Source organism: Octodon degus, unplaced genomic scaffold, assembly GCF_000260255.1.
Source record: "Octodon degus isolate 3935 unplaced genomic scaffold, OctDeg1.0 scaffold00057, whole genome shotgun sequence".
Lineage (NCBI taxonomy): Eukaryota > Metazoa > Chordata > Mammalia > Rodentia > Octodontidae > Octodon > Octodon degus.
Window position 1 is genome coordinate 2,798,246 of NW_004524633.1, and position 9,166 is coordinate 2,807,411.

Consider the following 9,166-nt stretch of genomic DNA (forward strand, 5'->3'; position numbering starts at 1 on the left):
GGCGCTGGCCCCGCCCCCAGGGCATACTGAGCTGGCACCTGAGACGGCGTGGTGGCACACACCTGTAATCCCAGCTCCTGGAGGCTGTAGACAGGCAGATCACTATGAGTCCAACCTAGTAGTGAGACCCTGAACACCTTGTAGACCCTTCCCTAAAAATACAAAAAAAGAAAAGAAAGAAAAAACAAAGTGTAAATAATTTAAGGAGCAGAACAGCAGGACTGCCTGAGTTTCTTTTCTTTCACTGCAGAGACAAAATACAACCAAAGCGGGGAAAGGCTTACTTAGCTCCCAGGTGGCCCAGGGCTTGGTCACAGTCGCCTGGCTCCGAGGCAGGGTGACATCGCAGAGGAGAGCAGTGCCAGGCAGGCAGAAGGCAGCAGAGCGACAGGGCCACCGCAGCTCTCTGTCCTCCTCGCTCATCCAGGCTGCTCAGGGCGGCGGCACGCACACCGCGTCCCCTAGGGCCCTTGTGCCTGGCACTGCACCACGAATCGATCCGGTGTCCCACACTCTGGACCTGGCCACCCTGAGAGAGCCCTACCTGTGACCACATGAGGCTTTGGGGCCACAACCAGACACAGCCGTGGTGGGGCGGGCTCCAAGGAGGGAGGGAGTGCCGGAGAGGGAGAGAGGAAAAGAACTGAGGGGCGCGGGGTACTGAGTGTGCTCACTGTGTCCTGCAGGCGCGTGCGAACAGCGAGACTGAAGAAGTCAGTGTCTCTCTCGCAAGGCTTTCTGCAGAGAACAAAAGCAGGGTGGTACCAAGAAGAGGCACCTCAGAGAGGGAAAGTGAGGCAGTCTGTGAGCTGTAAACTAATTTCTTTCTTTTTCTTTTTTCTTTCTTTCTTTCTTTCTTTTTTTTTTTTTTTTTTTTTTTTTTTTTTTTTTTTTTTTGCACCAGGGATCAAACTCAGGACCTCACGCTTGTCAGCCAGGCATTTATGCTCTGAGTATCTCCTCTACCCGATTTTTGTATTTTGAGACAAGATCTCACTAAACTGCTCCTGCTGTGCTCAAACTTGAGATCCTCCTGCCTCAGCCTCCTAAAGTGCTGGGATTTCAGATCACCACCCCATACCCTACAAACTGCTTTTACAGAAAGCCCATGTGTTTTTGAGGCAAGATTTTCCCACTTATGCTTGACCCGTCCCCCAGGAGAACTCCAACATCTTTCCATCCCTCTCCTCTGGCCTCGGTGGTCACTTCTGTGACAGGTCAGGCTGTCCTGCGCCTGTCCCGACACCAGCAGCACCCAGCCTGCCGTCCACACTGCAGACTCCAGAACCTCAGGCTCCGCGCGAGAAACCCAAGCGGGCCAAGGTCACCAGGTTGTGCCTCTGAGTGACAGCCCATCCTGGTCCAGGGCACAGGCCTCTGGTGACAGTGCTGGCTGGCCGTGTCCCTGACAGTACAGCTGCGACAGGGCCCGCGAATGCTGGGAACAGCACCCTTGGCTCATGAAATACAGGCCCTCACGAGAACCCAGGCGGCCAGAGCCGCAGGGGCGCAGGTGTTGGTCTCGTGGTGAAGCCAAGGGCGTCCGTCTCTTCCTGAAGGTCAAGGGCAAACTTGTTTACATTTCCGGTTATTAAAAAGACACGGCTGGTGTCCAAGGATAATTTAATGTCTCAATACGGAGGCCCGGCCTCTGTCCCTGCCCCTGTCTCACCCCAGGGTGCAGAGTGGGACGCGGCTTTGGCTTCCCACCCAATCCAAGTCCGGGCAGGCAGCACCCAGCCTGGAGCCCTGGCCTTTTGGGCATTTGATTTTATTCTGCACGCCGCTGTGAGCTAGCGCAAGCTTCCTCGGGGAGGCCGCCTGCGCACTCACGGCCCGCGACGGCATCTTGGGCAGGCCCGTGCCACGGCGGCAGCCGGCGTGGCAGGCAGGCACCGTCCTCAAGGGTGGGCGCCCAGCCTGGCCCGGTGGTCTCTGCACACGCGCACACGCGCACACCCCCACCTCCCCCGGAAAGCCCCTCCCACGGGGCTCTGTGTGGCTTTTCAGACAGGGTCTCGCCACCTCGGACCCTTGGTGATCCTCCTGCCTCAGCCTCCCCAGTGCTGGGCAGTCGGGGTTGAGCACGGTGCCCACAGCAGCGCAGCGTCCGGGGTGGCCTCTGGTGCCCAGAGGGGCCTGGGGCTGCCCTGCACTGCCGTCCGCCCCCACAGCGTGGCTGCTGCGCTGGGCCCAGTTCGAGGCCACCAAGCTACCGTGGAGCCTGAAGGACAGCACAAGGGCGGAGGAGGGGCCGCCCTCTCCCACCCCCCTGCCCAGGCCAGTGTCCTTTCTGAAAAGAGGCCAGGAGCCAAAAGAAGGCTGCGCTCCTTGGGAAAATAACCTCTTGTAAAACCCTGGAAGCCATGTTGCCCTCCGTGTTGAAGCAAGCCTCTCGGCCAAGGCTCTGCCCAAGAGCCCAGAAGGCTGAGGCAGGAGGCTCTCCCCAGACTTGAAGCCAGCCTGAGCTACATAGTGAGTTCAAAGCCATCTTTGAACACAGCAAGACCCTGTCTCCAAAAATAAAAAGGAAAAAAAAAAAGAACAGAACAGAAACACTGGGCGCAGGTAGAGACGTTGGGGGCGACTTCTGTGGCCCCGATGACACAGCGGTGAAATGTGAGCACTTGGGTGGTTTCCAGAGCAGAGCTGCCTCGCTCGAGTTGGCACCGAAGCTCCACCCCTTCCAGGCTCCAGGCTCCGGGCTCCAGGCCCCTGGGGGAAACAGGAGCAGTGCCGGTGAGCTCGGTGCCCGCCCGGCCTCCACAGCCACCACAAGCCCGGCCAAGCCAAGCATCTAACAGTCCCAAGGCAGAGACACCACCACTGCAGTGGCGCACCCCCAGGGGCCCCGGGCTGCGCTGCAGGAGCCTCCAGAGTGGGGCCAGGAGAGCTGGGTCGCTCTGCTAATGGCCACTCGTGTCGTGCCCGCTCCTCGCTCCTCGCTCCACCGAGGAGGACAGAAACCAACCACTTCTGGCTATAGCACTCACATCAGACAGCGTCCCCTCGTGCCATCACATGAAAATTTAAATGCTAGGCCCTTTATTTTGTTTGGTTTTGTTTTGTTTTTTGAGACAAGGCCTCATTGTGGAGTTCAGGCTGGCCTCAAAATCACAGAGACCCTCCTGCCTCAGCCTCACTGACAGCTGTGGCCACCACACCCAGCTGAGCCTCCTCTGAGTTCTTCGCTCTGGAATCAAGGTGAGGCCTGCCCACCGCTGAGTGGCCTGGCCTGGCAGTTACCCCATGACCTGTCACCAGAACACCTAGGGGTCTGGGTGTGAGGCAGGTGCTGCGCAGTGCCGTGAGGGAGACGTGGTGACTGCGCCATGGAGCAGGTAGGCTGCAGCCTCAGGCGTGGCTGCCGCATGGCTGTCTCCAGCTTCCTCATGAGGAGAAGATGCCAGTGCCTGCACCAGGCCACGGTTCAGGCCACACCACAGCCAGCTCCGGGGCCGCAGGGAGACCTCAGCCCCGCCTGAGACCAGTGTCCTGAAGTGCCCAAGGACAAGTGGCTGAGGAGGCTCCTGGGGCCGCCCTGGCCTCCCAGAGGGACATCACTGAAGGGGCAGCTGGGACAGGGATACCACTGGCTGCTGCAGCCTTGGCCATTGGTGGCTTTCAGTGGACAGCACCACAGAGAGATGGAGGCAGAGACAGGAAAACACAGACGACAAGACAGAGAGATGGGGGGCCTGTCCCTTAGCTCAGTTCTTTGGGGCTGGGGATTTGGCTCAGCCGTAGAATGCTTGCCTAGCAAGCTGGAAGCCCTGGGTTCGGTCCTCAGCACCAAAAAAAAAAAAAAAGGACAGAGTGATGGATGAGACAGAGGCAGAGAGAGAGGCAGACAGAAAGGGATGGAGAGGGGGGAAGACAGTGTTGCGTCCTCCAGGATCCCCAGGAGCAGCAGGCTGCGCAAGCCCTGCAGGGCACCCTCCCGGCCATGCCCCACCCCCACCTGCAGATGCCCCAGGGAAGGCTGAGCTCACCCTCTGCTGCGGAGTGTGGTGGCCCTGCTCTTGTGTCACCAGCACTGAGGTTCCCACCCACCCAGGAGACAGCGGGCACAGGCGGCACAGGGAGGCCCATGGCACAAGGCAGGGGAGCTCCAGCGGCCAGCATGGCCCCGGAGTGCGGGCAGGGCGGCACAGTCGCCCGGACACGGCCCTTCCTCAGCCCCCCACCCCCGTGAGCAGCGGCCTCAAGCACAGGGCACAGAGGGATGCGATGCCACCAGGAGGGCAGTGGTGTGGCCCGGCCGGCCTGAAGCCTGCGGTTGCCGAGGTTGCCGAAGTGCATGCTCTCCAAGGGCAGAGGGCAGGGCTCAGAGCAGCTGCACAACCCGCCCTGTGCACATCTGGCCGGTGCCCAGAGTGGCACCAACCCGGCCTGGCCAGGTCCAGAGTACACGTCCTACAGCATGCGAAAGGGCGTACTCAGCAGCCAGCACCGGGAGGCTGAGGCAGGAGGATTGCCTCAGGTTCAGGCCAGCACGGATTACAAGGCCAGGCCCTGTCTCGAAAAACAAATAAGAGTTTTGGTGCGATTTGAGAGGATCCGTGTCCATGACAAAAGCATGTTTTACCTGCCGCATTTACCCTAGAGTGAGTCACACCCGCCTCATGCAGAGGATGGTCACTAGAGGCTGTGGCAATAGCTCAGTGGTCTGAGTGCCTGCCTGGCACGCGCAAGGGCTGGGTTCGATCCCGGCACCACGCGCCATGCCGGCCCCACCTCTGAGCCACACAGTGAGACCCTGTACCAGAGCACAGTCACTGAGGTGCTCACTAGGTGCAAAGTACTGGCAGGAAAGTTTCTCAAATTACGACAGATGGGAAGTGAGAAACACTCAGAGGTTTTGTTGTGGTTGTCCTTTGCGGTTTTTTGGACCGGGATTTGAACCTATGGGCCCTCTACTCAGAGCCACGTCCCCAGCCCTTGGTTTTGGGGGTTTTTTGTTTTTGTTTTTGTTTTGTACTAGGAATTGAACTCAGGACCTTGTGACACTGAGCTATAGCCCCAGCCATATTTTTGTTCTGAGTCAGGTCCCCGAAGTTGCCCAGGCTGGCCCTCGTGACTGTCCTGCCTCAGTCTCCAGAGAGGCCAGAATTCAAGGCTTACATACCACGCCCAGAGTACGGTTATTTTTAATGAATTAAATTTATATGTTCTGACATGGAAAAAGTCTGTGGAATGTTACTAAAGAGGAAAAGTAAATTATAAGAAAATAGATAAATATGCACACACACACACACACACACACACACACACACACACGAAGACTTTTCCAAAAGATGTTCAGTAATCCCATTCCTAGGCTATCCTGAGAGCTAGGAGAGTGAGGTGTCCTTGCACTTTCTGCCTCACGGGGTATACGCCTGGCTCCCTGAGTACACACTGAGTACACAGCTGGGAGTGTCTCCACATTCCGGGAGGCTGCGGCAGGAGGGCTGCAAGTCTGAGCCCAGCCTGGGCAACTTAGAAACAGCCTGTCTTAAAGTCAAAGGCAGAGGAGAGCTGAGGCAGCTCAGTGCGAAGGCCCTGGGCCCACCACCCCGATACAGCAAGATAAGAGAAAAAGACGAGTTAGTCCAAAAACTACCCTTTTTGTTTTGTTTTGCTCTTTGAGAAAGGACCTCGCTGTGTGTGCAGCTGATCTGGAACCTGCAGAGACGCTCCTGCCCCAGCCTCCTGAGCTTGGGGACCACAGGCCTGGCGTGGTGGTGTAATAACCTGACTCAGGGCCGGGGAGATGGCTCAGTGGAACAAGCGCTTCCCTGGCAAGCGCAAGGGCCTGAGTTCAATCCCCGGTTCCGCAAAAAAAAAAACCACACACACCTGGCTCAGAGCTCCTAGCACTGGCCTCAAGAGGGCCAAGATGTTTTTGTATGCATGAAAGAAACTTATTAAATTATTGAAAACATAAGTTACTGTAATTTCATGATAAAACTCCACTTATTTCCAAAGAAGTAGGCAAGCTTCTCAGGAGGGGGCCTTGCTCTGAAGCACTGACCCGTCGTGGGCCCTGTTCACGCTGCCCACGTCCAGCCCGGCCCGACCCGAATGCTGCTGTGAATCGGGCCACGGACCGTGCCACACGGGCAGGAGGGTGGCGCCACCATCAAACTGGACAATGGCCCAGGCAGGCCCCTCCATATGGCCTCGGCCATTCATTAGGGCGACGCATATGGCGCAGTCCTGAGGGCTGGCGTTGCACTCCTTCATGGCTCAGCAGATTTATGAACTTCAGATCCAGAGCAGCAAGGAAGACCTGCATCGAGGCCGGCCCCTCCGAATAGGACAAAAGCTACAGTGCGAGGCATTGCCACCGACCACAGAGCTCTGGCAGGCGCGTAGCTGACATCCTCGCAGAAGGGCTGCATGGAGCCAGCCTGTGGCGCAGGCCTGGAATCGGCTCTCGGGAGGCTGAGGCAGGAGGGTGGCTTCGGGCTCAGGGCCAGCCTGGGCTGCACAGTGGGACCCTGCGGCATCTGAAAACAGCACAAAGCAGACCCTGTGGAGCAGCTCCACCTTGATGTGGGAGATTTGCTGGCAGAAAGTAGCTGGGGCTCTGCGAGGTCGGGTCCCCCCAGATTTGATCCTGCGGCAGGCACCCCCTGGCCCGCTGCTGCAGCGTCTGGAGGTCCCCGGGCCTCACAGCCGCCGCAGGCTCCTCCGAGGGGCTGGGTCCAGGTGCCGACGCTGGGACTGCGTGGCCCCGCGATGCTGGGACGTGCAGGGACGAACTGCACGGACGTGAATAACGACTACGTAGACAACAGCATGCAATGTATTAATTATCGTGACTGTCCTACTAACCTGTCTCGAAACTGTCTCACTGCTATTTCTTTCTCAATAAAATTAACTGAAAGAAAGAAAAAAAGAAAGAAAGAAAGAGAGAGAGAGAGAGAGAGAGAGAGAGAAAGAAAGAGACAGACTGACAGACTGACAGACTGACAGACAGACACAGCAGGCAGGCAGGCAGGCACGCAGGGGCGAAGGTCGCCACCGGGCTCACGCTGCCTCTCCCCCGCTAGACCGCCGGGAGCCGGGACCCGACTGAAGTGCCGCACCGCGGCCACACAGGCCTCTCCTCCCGGCCTCGGGACTCAGGTGGCCGGGCGCGGTGGGGACAGCGGTGTCTGCATGACCTCCGGAGAAGGCTGCGTCCCCTCTGGGAGTGTGCGCGCCGTGGTGCCCACTGCGGTGCAGGCCTCCGACGTCTGGGCCGGACCAGCAGGGGGCGGTTCTGCACACGTCTGCTCTGCGGGAGGGTCCAGGTCCCACCCAGCTCCCGCCCACCCTCCGGAGGCCAGTAGCGACCCGCGTTCCGGTCTCCATGGTGGCCCCAGCAGTGGGAGGCTGAGGCAGGAGGATCACTGCCCGGAAGCGCAGCGACAAAGCAGGAGGTGTGCGCTGCTTGAGAGGACTGCAGGCCGCCTGGGAGGGGCACCAAGCGGGCAGCCTCACAGCGCCTGGGCACAGCGCTCAGGGACCCTGAGACGTGGGAACGCGGCCCCGGGAGGCTCGCCGCAGCTTTGCCTTCGCCTCGGTGTTGCTTAGTACGTGTTGTGACGTGCCACCGGTGCATTTGTGGTGGGGAGCTGGCACACACCACACCCACACGTACACACACACACACCATGCACGCACACTCCACAGACTGCACACGCATACCATGAACACCACACACACACCCCACACCCCACCGAACCTCCATCCCTTCTACTCCCACCTCCATCTCCAGGCCCCACCCCTTCCCCCCAACTACCGTCTCCCTGTTTCTGATCATACATTCTATTTTGCTCTTTATTTACCTCTGCATTTCTCCTAAAGAGGAGCCACGCATTATTGAAGCTGAGAGTCTCCTTTCTCACTTAGCATTATGTTTGCGCATCCATTTCCTACAAATGGTTCCGGCTTATCCTTCTTCATGGCTGTGTAGTACTCCATCATGTGTCAATACTACACAGTGGGTTCAGAACAGTAGGGAACCTGGGGGGGTCCTCTCAGTCTCCTAGGTCACGCCTCCTCCCACTGACTGCAGTAGAATTCACTCACATAAGAAAGGCTCCGTGATACATATTCTTGACTTCCAAGAAAGAAAAAGCCCCATCCAGGCCACAACAGCTCATTTCTGAGTCTCAGCTGTGGCTGACATAGTTAAGTATTGAAATTCAGACATTAGAACTATAACCAGGAGTCGGGGAGATGACTCAGTGGAATATGCGCTAAGCAGGTGTGATGCCTGTAATCCCAGCACCCAGGAGGCTGAGGCAGGAGGATCACTGCAAGTTCCAGGCGAGTCCGATCCACACAGAGACCCTATCTCAAAAAACCCAACCAACCAACCAACCAACCAAACAAACAAACAAACCTTCTAGCAACAAATGAGCATACTAGGATCAAGTCAAGGAGGCCGAAGCGTGAGCATGTCCCCCCGCGCCGCGCAGACACGGAGGAAGGGTGCAGGTGGCCCCACTGCCACGTCTCAGCGCACGGAGGAGGCGCTCGGCAGACCCTTCCTGCGTGAATTTAACACAAATCCCAGCTGGTGCTTCTTTCCACGGGCAAAATTTGTATTTAAGTAAATACTGGACTGAGTGAGACCGCAGCGCGCAGGCAGCGCCAGCTAGAGAGAGGCAAGCAGCTTTCTGAGCCGAGCGCTCAGACTCCCCCGGGACAGGCGGCAGCACCGAGGCGACGCTCTGACGAGCCTCGCAGTGGACACTTCCTCAGCGCAGCAATGTGCGGAATGTGTTTACTGGGGAGAGCGCGTCTGAGCTGTGACAGGGCACATCTACACCAAGGGTGCCGGTCGCGGGCGCCGCGTGCTGAGAAGCTGGCGATTACTGGCAGTTAATGGAGCGTCGCTGAAGCACAGGCTCTGGCCGGACGGGTGGCCTCGCTGGGACCCACGCTCCCGGGACCTGTCAGGGCCGTCTGGGCTTCTAGGAAGGTGTCAGAGCCCCGCCGCCGCCGAGCAGGCTTGCTGGGGAGACCAAAGCCGGAATCCTAACGTCTCCTCGCCATATTCTTTCTGTGATAATGTGGATAGATTAAAATTTTTCTCCCAAACAAATGCTTAATAAGGCAATAAACTCGAGGACCTCAGCACAGGCCAGGCGACCGTGTCTGGGTTCCAGAGTCGCGCCCGAGCCCC